This window comes from Eptatretus burgeri, chromosome 14, assembly GCF_056783735.1.
Source record: "Eptatretus burgeri isolate ZD-2024b chromosome 14, Ebu_testis_v1, whole genome shotgun sequence".
Lineage (NCBI taxonomy): Eukaryota > Metazoa > Chordata > Myxini > Myxiniformes > Myxinidae > Eptatretus > Eptatretus burgeri.
Window position 1 is genome coordinate 9126564 of NC_140974.1, and position 10000 is coordinate 9136563.

General features: G+C 46.9%; 1 long non-coding RNA gene across 1 annotated transcript in view; it reads left to right on the forward strand.

Annotated features, from left to right (window-relative positions):
* The window catches only part of LOC147012622 (uncharacterized), a 255839-nt gene that overhangs the window by 1889 nt on the left and 243950 nt on the right, over positions 1–10000 (forward strand). The window lies entirely within an intron of this gene.

The window sequence follows — 10000 nt, forward strand, 5'->3', positions numbered from 1 at the left end:
GTGTCTCTAGTATGATGACCGCTTCCATATCTGCGGGTATAGAATGTCAGGATGCCTTCTCTGTGGTGTGTCCCTCCATTAAGAGTTCACGAAAAACTTATTGTAGTTGGGAAGATCCATATCTAAAAATGAAGACCCCATCAACTACATAGGCTGCCTATCCATAATTATTTGGGAACTGGGAAGATCCGTATTTAACTCTGCCATCTGAGATGGACAGAAGTTATGTTTTCACCACTGCTGTTTGTTTGTGTGCAGGATATCTCAAAACCTTGTGGATTGATTTGGATGAAACTTGGTGGACAGGTTATGTCTTGGTGAAAATAAACTTGGTGAAACATAAGAATTGGTTCGATTTTGGTGAAGATCCGAATCCGGATCTGGATCTGAGAATCTTTTAAGTGATTCCTTACCATTGGGTGATAGGGCTAAAAACGATATATGTGCCAGCAAATATGACCCGTTGCTTCACTGATGGGGATATTTGGGGGTGGGGGGGGGTTGAGAGAGGAGGGGTGGAGAGAGAGAGGAAGAGGGGGAGAGGGAGGGGGAAGAGAGGAGGCAGGAGGGAGGGGAAGCTAGGAAGGATGGAAGAACGAGGAAGGGGGGGAGGTGGGGAGAGCTATGCCTCACCAAACGTTGCTATACTGCGGGAGGGAGGGATGCGAGGAGGGGGTGAGAGAGAGAAAGACAGAGGGAGAGAAGGAGAATGAAAAAGAAGAGAGAAAGGTGAAGGGTGGTGGTGAGGTTAGTAAAGAGAGTGATACATGACGCTTATTGACCGAACACACACAAAAAACAAACTCATGTCAGAACAGCTTTAGGTCAGGTATGGGAGCATGTGCCAGAACAGCGCGTCGCTGCGTCCACTTTCCGCCGGTACTCCAGGGGCCTCCGTCTGGCCATCCCCCAGGCAGATGCCAGGCCCATCCCCATCTCCTTGAGATGATGGTCAACCTGCTGCAACCATGAGGCACGTGGTCGGCCCACTGGCCTCCTCCACTCATGAGACTCCCTCGCTGAGAGAATCTGGTGAGCAGGATCAGCGTCAGGAAAACGAGCCACATGTCCATACAGCCGCAGCTGACGCTCACGGACTATGCAGGTAACAAATCTCATCCGAGTCTCTCTCAGCAACCGCTCGTTGGACACAAAATCCGACCAGCGATAGCCAAGGATTCTCCGAAGAGACCTGGTACCAAAGGAATTAAGTCTCCGTCTCAGATCCTTGGTCAAAGTCCAAGTCTCGCACCCATAGAGCAAGACTGGAAGTACCAAGGACCTGAAGACTCGGACTTTCGTCCTCCCGCACAGGTACCGGCAGCGCCACACCCCATGATCCAGTGAATCCATGACTCCCCAGGCCCGACCCAGACGTCTATTGACCTCCGGCTCACAACCTGCGGAGACATGAATATCACTGCCAAGGTAAGTGAATCTATCCACGACCTCAACATCCTCACCACAAACAGACACAGACAGGACAGCAGCATCCAAGATGTCACCGAAAGCCTGGATCTTTGTTTTGACCCAAGAAATCCGTAATCCCAACGGCTCCGACTCCTCATTCAGCACCTCGAGGGCCCCCAAGAGGATGTCTAAAGTCTCCGCAAAGATGACTGCATCATCTGCAAAATCAAGGTCCGAGATCTTGACATTGCCAAACGATGCACCGCAACTTGATCTCTCCGACATCCTCCCAAAAATCCAGTCCATACAAGTGTTGAAAAGTGTGGGGGCAAGTACACATCCCTGACGAACTCCAGTAACAACTGGAAATAAGTCAGAGGCGGTACCACCACACTTCACAGCACTCTCAGTACCAGAGTAGAGTTCAGACATCAGATCGATCAGTTTCGGTGGCACCCCACGAAGACCAAGAATCCTCCAGAGGACATCCCGCTTCACTGAATCGAACGCTTTACAGAGATCAACATAGGCTGCAAGCAGCCCCTGCCGAAACTCTCGTCTGCGTTCAGTGAGGACACGAAGAGCAAGGATACGGTCAATCGTTGACCTCTTTGGTGTAAAGCCTGACTGCTCTGGACGCTGGTGCTCAAGCAGATGGTGGCGAACCCTATCAAGAATTATCCGAGCAAAGACCTTGCCCGGCACTGAGAGCAGCGTCACCCCTCGGTAGTTGTTGCAGTCTTGGCGATCACCCTTCCCTTTCCAGAGAGGGACAACAAGGCCCCTCTTCCAGTCAGTTGGGATGATGCCTGTGTTCCAGGCAGAGCACAAAACTGCATGCAACGACGCGAGTGCAGCATTTCCACCAGCCTTGAGAAGTTCAGCATGGATGCCACAGATCCCTGGAGCTTTGCCCCGTTTCAACTGGTTCACCGCAGCCCGTGTTTCCACAAGCGATGGTGGACCACAGTTGATTCGAGGGTCAGCAACAGGGATTGTAACACCCTTGACGTCCAACTCGACAGCTGGGGGATCAGCCTGGTACAACCGCTCAAAGTAACCGGCCCAGCGGGCCTTCACTTCAGACTCCTCTGTCAAGAGCCTACCACTCTCTGCTCGAACTGCAGTGCTCCGAGGGATGGGCTTGGATGAACGTAATGCGCGAATTCCCCTGTAAGCGGGACAAGAATCACCTGTCCACAGGTGATGCTCTACCCCCTCACAGATTCCTCGCACATAGGCCTCCTTGTCCACCCTCAGTGCACGTACAGTTTTACGCCTCAGCTCCCTGAACAGCTCAGCTCTGCCATTCAGCCTGGCCCTGCGACTCTGGTCAATGGTATCCAGTGTCCCTTGAGAGACAAAATTCTTCTTTGCCCTGCGGTGAACTCCAAGGCATCCACCGGCAACATCAAGGACGGTGGTCTTGAAGGTGCTCCACAACTCTTCAGGACCCCCTTAAAGCACCCAGACCCCCCAAGTGTCCACTCAGCCTGTTCGCAAACTCCTCAGCTACTCTCTCATCCCTGAGCTTGGCAACATCCAGCCTAGGCTGGGATGGTACCATTCTCCAGGATTTAAGGTGCAGCTTTAGAGTTGCTACAACAAGCCTGTGGTCAGTATTGAGGAACTGAGCACTCCGGTAGACCCTGCAGTTCTGGATCATCCTCCAACGACCGTCAATGAGGACATGGTCAATCTCCTTTGCCACACCGCCAGCGTTGGAATACCAAGTCCAGCGATGAGCTTGCGGGCGCTGAAACCATGAACCAGCCACCCTAAGTCCATGACTTCTTGCAAAGTCAAGGAACTTAGTGCTATTCTGGTTCATAGTTCCTGACCCATGGGGACCAACACACACCTCATAACCATCCCTATCAGTTCCAGTCGATGCATTGAAATCCCCCAAGACTAGAAGTGTATCTCATCTGGGGCACTGATCAACCACAGACTCGAGTGTGGCGTAGAATGCATCCTTCACGGTAAGATCACTCGCCTCAGTCGGAGCATAAATAGAGACCAGGGAAATGACACCTAAGGAGTGACAAATCCTTAATCTCATAATACGCTCGTTGACCGGTGTTACCTCAATTATCATTGGGGTCAGCTTATTGGACACAGCTACAGCAACTCCTTGGGTATGGTAACCATCAGAGCGACCAGACCAATAGTAGGTGTAACCACCCACCATTATCTCGCCGCAATCCGGTCTCCGAACCTCAGAGAGAGCTGCAATCCCGATGTCCAAACGCTTGAGCTCAGATGATAACAGAGACAGGTGATCATCCTCTCTTAGGGATAGGACATTCCAGGCACCCACCCGAAGGGACCGCCTCAGGTTAACCCAAGGAGACCGCCGTCTGGTGGACGACACCTCAGCACCACTCCGACACACTCTCCCGCAATCTGACCCAGGGATGTTACCCCGTGGTTTCCCTCCTATCAAAGATTGGGGGTCCCGAAGGCTTTGCCCCAATCCCATCATCCGGTGAGCTGCCCTGCGAAGGGAAGCTGCACAGGAGGTACTCCCACGGAGTGGGTTTTCAGATTTTTTTGCGTTTTTGCGTTTTGCGGAATGAAGCGTTTTACGGTGGCTGGAGTGCAAATCCTGCCACCAACCTCCTAATAAGAAGTAACCCAACTGCAGGAGGACGTCCGCAGACACAGTTGGGCACTAGATATGGATGGCCGTTGGCTCACAAGGAGCTCCTCCGCCCTTTGACAGGTTTTGTTTTTAATCCTGCTGGGTGTCCATATCCAAACACCCTCCTCACCAGAAAACCTGGTGGGGGAGACGGTTTAGTCGCCGACAACCCGACCATGGAACAGGTTAGTACAGGTTTACATGGTACCAAAACTGTTTGCTCAGTGTTTTGAAAATAGAAGTTAGTGCTATTTGGACAAGTTAAACCATGATAAGTTGACCATTATATACCATGATGACTCAGAATGATTTTTAATGTGTGAATATTGTGCTGCCATAGATGTTTTGGATGTTGCAACAATGTGCATACCATGGAAGTTTTGGGGCTGCTGTCTCTCGATGTGTCTCTAGTATGATGACCGCTTCCATATCTGCGGGTATAGAATGTCAGGATGCCTTCTCTGTGGTGTGTCCCTCCATTAAGAGTTCACGAAAAACTTATTGTAGTTGGGAAGATCCATATCTAAAAATGAAGACCCCATCAACTACATAGGCTGCCTATCCATAATTATTTGGGAACTGGGAAGATCCGTATTTAACTCTGCCATCTGAGATGGACAGAAGTTATGTTTTCACCACTGCTGTTTGTTTGTGTGCAGGATATCTCAAAACCTTGTGGATTGATTTGGATGAAACTTGGTGGACAGGTTATGTCTTGGTGAAAATAAACTTGGTGAAACATAAGAATTGGTTCGATTTTGGTGAAGATCCGAATCCGGATCTGGATCTGAGAATCTTTTAAGTGATTCCTTACCATTGGGTGATAGGGCTAAAAACGATATATGTGCCAGCAAATATGACCCGTTGCTTCACTGATGGGGATATTTGGGGGTGGGGGGGGTTGAGAGAGGAGGGGTGGAGAGAGAGAGGAAGAGGGGGGAGAGGGAGGGGGAAGAGAGGAGGCAGGAGGGAGGGGAAGCTAGGAAGGATGGAAGAACGAGGAAGGGGGGGAGGTGGGGAGAGCTATGCCTCACCAAACGTTGCTATACTGCGGGAGGGAGGGATGCGAGGAGGGGGTGAGAGAGAGAAAGACAGAGGGAGAGAAGGAGAATGAAAAGAAGAGAGAAAGGTGAAGGGTGGTGGTGAGGTTAGTAAAGAGAGTGACACATGACGCTTATTGACCGAACACACACAAAAAACAAACTCATGTCAGAACAGCTTTAGGTCAGGTATGGGAGCATGTGCCAGAACAGCGCGTCGCTGCGTCCACTTTCCGCCGGTACTCCAGGGGCCTCCGTCTGGCCATCCCCCAGGCAGATGCCAGGCCCATCCCCATCTCCTTGAGATGATGGTCAACCTGCTGCAACCATGAGGCACGTGGTCGGCCCACTGGCCTCCTCCACTCATGAGACTCCCTCGCTGAGAGAATCTGGTGAGCAGGATCAGCGTCAGGAAAACGAGCCACATGTCCATACAGCCGCAGCTGACGCTCACGGACTATGCAGGTAACAAATCTCATCCGAGTCTCTCTCAGCAACCGCTCGTTGGACACAAAATCCGACCAGCGATAGCCAAGGATTCTCCGAAGAGACCTGGTACCAAAGGAATTAAGTCTCCGTCTCAGATCCTTGGTCAAAGTCCAAGTCTCGCACCCATAGAGCAAGACTGGAAGTACCAAGGACCTGAAGACTCGGACTTTCGTCCTCCCGCACAGGTACCGGCAGCGCCACGTACCTACAACTTATAGCCAGCGTATGCAGAACGTGTGAGTCATACACTGGCATACGTCAAAAAATTTTGAGCATGCTTAAAATTTGTCGACGAGCTTAGCGTACTACGACATATGCCCGCATGCTTCAGCGTGCTCTTAACGTATACAAAACTTACCCATAACGTATTCGACGTGTGCCAGTGCTTTAGACAAATTTTTCATATGTCGGCATATGCTGGCTAAATCGTCAAGGTGTGAAAGGGCCTTTAAATCGTTGAGCGGCACCCTATTAATAGGCTACACTACGTGATCGTCGGCGATACGCTGCCGTGCTATGCAAACGTTAGACTATCGTTGGGCATAGGTTGTGAACGCCGACAACACGCTAAGTATTCGTTGGTATAAGTTATCTATAAGTTATCGAAACGTTCTGTGCACGTTACTAATACGTTATGCATACGTCCAACTCGTTATGAATACGCCCAAAACTGAAAAAAAACATCAATAGTTCAGCGTACGCCAGCGTTTTACATACATTTTGATACATTGCCATACGCTGGCTTAAACGTCAAGGTGTGACAGGGCCCTAAAGGCCCGGTCACACCTTGACGTTTTAGCCAACGTATGCCGATTTTTGAATTTTTTTTCTAAAACGCTGGCACACGTTGAATACGTTATGGGTAAGTTTTGATAACATTGAGAGCACGCTGAAAAACACTGCCATACGTCGTTGTACGTTGGCTTTAAACGTACTTTTTGGTTGTCCTCAAATTTTTTCATGCTTGAAATTTCATGACGTATGCCGGCGTATGACTCACACGTTCCGCTACGCTGGCCACAAGTTGTATGCACGGTCTGCGATCGTTGACAGACGTCAACACATGCTACTTGTAAGTTAATCATAAGTTGAGACACGCCGAGGTAATGTTTAGCGTACTCGAAACTTATTTCTAACCTATGATTAACGTGTTGTTGGCACGTTATGAGATCGTTGCCACACATCGACAGACGTTACTTTTAAGTTACTCATAGGCTGAAAGACGTTGGTATAATGGATCGTCCTTGCATCAGCGTCCACGGCCACGGCCAGGACACTTATTTGCAGCATTCTTCAAACTTTTCTTCGGCATGACGAGGATGTTCACACTTCGATGTCTAGCTTGGCTATGATTCCAATTGTCCATCGGCAGCGTCTATTTAAAATAGTCGAGTTTGAGCATTTTAACACGTTCAGAAGAAACGCTTCAAATTTCCAAATCCCAGCGTCAAAAAACAAAGGCGAGTGACAGCAATTTAAATCGTTCATTGTAAACAATGAAAATAGTTACAATAAACAACTTAAAATCCAATTGTTGAGCGCAAGCGTCTACTTTCAATAGTGGAGATGCAGCCATTTAAATCGTTGAGTTTATCATTTAAATCGTTAAATCGTTAAACGCAAGGACGATCCATCATAACCCACACCCTCCCCCTCACACTCACCTACTACTGCCAACATGAACAAACTACTACTAATACTAATACTAATACTAATACTGATACTGATACTGATACTGTTACTGCTGACATGGACATCGACTCAAAAAGGACTCCAAAACACTGTTGGGTTCCCCTTTTATGAGCAGCATTTTTACATATCAATTCCCAAAACCGCTGGCAACACGTCTTTATATGGCAGTTGTAAGCGAGAAACACGTTAATTTATTTTTTTTGTTTACCGGAAGACGTCATTGGAATACATCTACAGACGTCGATGTGTGTTGGGACGACGTAAAGAATTGGTTCAAAGCACGTCAAACATAAGTTAGAAATAAGTTTCGCGTAAAAAAGACATTACCGCGATGTTGGTTTCGACTTATGAATAGCTTATAAGTAGCCTTTGTGGACGTGTGTAAGCGTCCACATATGGTGTGTAAAACTTATCCCCATCGCATGCGGAACGTGTGTCATACGCCGAGTACGTCGTAAAATTTTGAACATGTTTAAAATTTCTTGACGTACTCTACTTACTACGACGTATGATAGCGTACTTTAGCGTTGTACTCATGTATACCAAACTTACTCATACCGTATTTGACGTGCCCCAACGTTTTAGACACATTTTTCTTAGGTCAGCATACGCTGGCAAGATCGCCAAGGTGTGACCGCGATGTTGACACTTCCATTTCTATGGCAGTTATGATTCGAATCGTTGTGTGTCAGCCTTTTAATAGGCTATGTCATGACATCGTCGGCGATGCGTGCAACGCGCTATGCCTAAGTTAGACTATCGTTGGGCATCGGTTGTGTCGGCCGACAACAGGTTCAGAGTTCGTTGGTATAAGTTATCTATAACACAACGAAACGTTCTGTGTCCGTTACCAATGCGTTATACATAAGACCAAGTCGCTATGAATACGTCCGAATCTTTAAAAAAAAAACATCAAAAGTTCAACGTAAGCCAGCGTTTTACATACATTTTAATACGTTGCCATCGCTGGCTAAAACGTCAAGGTGTGACCGGGCCTTAACCGAGGATCTCCTGATGAAGGATAAAATTAAATATGGCTGTTAATTATCTTCAAAAGGGGTGTTTTAATGAACCCAAACACCAAATTTTCACTCTAACACTTCGTTGGTGTTTTCTTTGTAAGCATGCAAAGTTTAAGGCTGCTAGGTTTCATGGTTTTTGAGTTATCGAGGAGACACACACATTGACACACACTGACACAGTGTGTTGACACACACTGACAGTTTTCTCTAACCCAGTAACATTTATTCCTCTCATAAGATACACACATACGTTTCTATTTATATATATATATATATATATATATATATATATATATATATATATATATATATATATATATATATATTATCTCAAAAAGTTTGTCTGAGTGATAGCAAAACTCGGCGGATGAGCTGGTTACGTGACAAGAACAAGCTGATTTGATTTTAGTTCAGGTCTGGAATCAGATCCGACCTATCAGTGGAATAGAAAACGTAAACTGTTCAGCCTGGTGGAGGTATGCGCCTCACCGAGTGCTAGTTTAAAATGGTATCATGTACGATGTTTGAATTGCTGACGAAGAGCACTCGGTGGTCAAAACAACAGTCCTGAGCATTGCCGGTTGAGCAGCTGTCCAGGTTGGTGGTGCTTTTCCTCCATATTGAGGCTAACAATTTGGAATGCCTTTCTGTACCACATGTTCCAAAAAGGGCCTTTCATGTTGACATGTTTGCATCTCTGTTTGAGGTTTGCAGTTTCATTGTGTGTTGTCAGATTTGGTCTCTCCAAATGGTTCGTCTTTGACACCGTATAATATTACCGTTAATCCTACGAAGTCGAACTCTATTCTCTCAAAGTCTAAGGAGTTCAAAAATCAAAACTTCCCAAAATATCATGGTAACATTTCAATTGCACAGATTCATAAATTCGCTTCCTATTTTTAATTGACGTATTCTTTAAAGATGTTGATTAAAACACAATGTGAAATATTTAATTAATACACAACAGCAACAACAACAAAGGAAACCTGTTTGTTTAGTACAGGGTGCTTCATAGCACATGTTCACCAAAAAAATGTTCCTTACTAACCATGTCTGAAAAAACAAAAACCATCGGCACTTCTTCGACGATTGCGTCTCGTTTCGAGAACCTTTCGAGCACCACTCATCGGCCTTAGTTTGCAGGTGTTGAAAATGGAAATTGTCACATGTACACTTCTTGCTTTCCAATTTGTCAAATGCCACTTTCCACCAGGACCCCCCCCCCCAACATTCTGCCACCTTGTCATCAAAAAGCTGGCAACGCCAGTGGAAAGGAGATTTTAGCATAAAGAAGAGGAAATGGGCAGACGCTGTCCCGGAACACACAAACGTTTTAGCATGACCGGATTCAATCATTGTTACCAAGATGAAAAAGCATTGCAGCCTTTCCACCATCAGCCACAGTGCTTTCATCATACTCGCTTCACATCACTCTCGACACCAATGTTTTCCCCCATTGCTTGCGCACAACATCTCTTCTCCTTTTTTTTCTTTTCTTTATTCCATCATGCCTCTGCACAAAGCACCACACTTGAGCGGTACGGGTTTTGCACCGCTTTTCCATCACGTCTTTCCGATTCCTACTTCTGCCATGAAACAAAAAATTTTGCACTGCAATTTTCTCCACCTTCATCATTGCAGTTTCCATCGTGAAACCTTTTTTAACGCCTTCCTCGTCCGCGGAGACCTCAAAGCAATCGTGG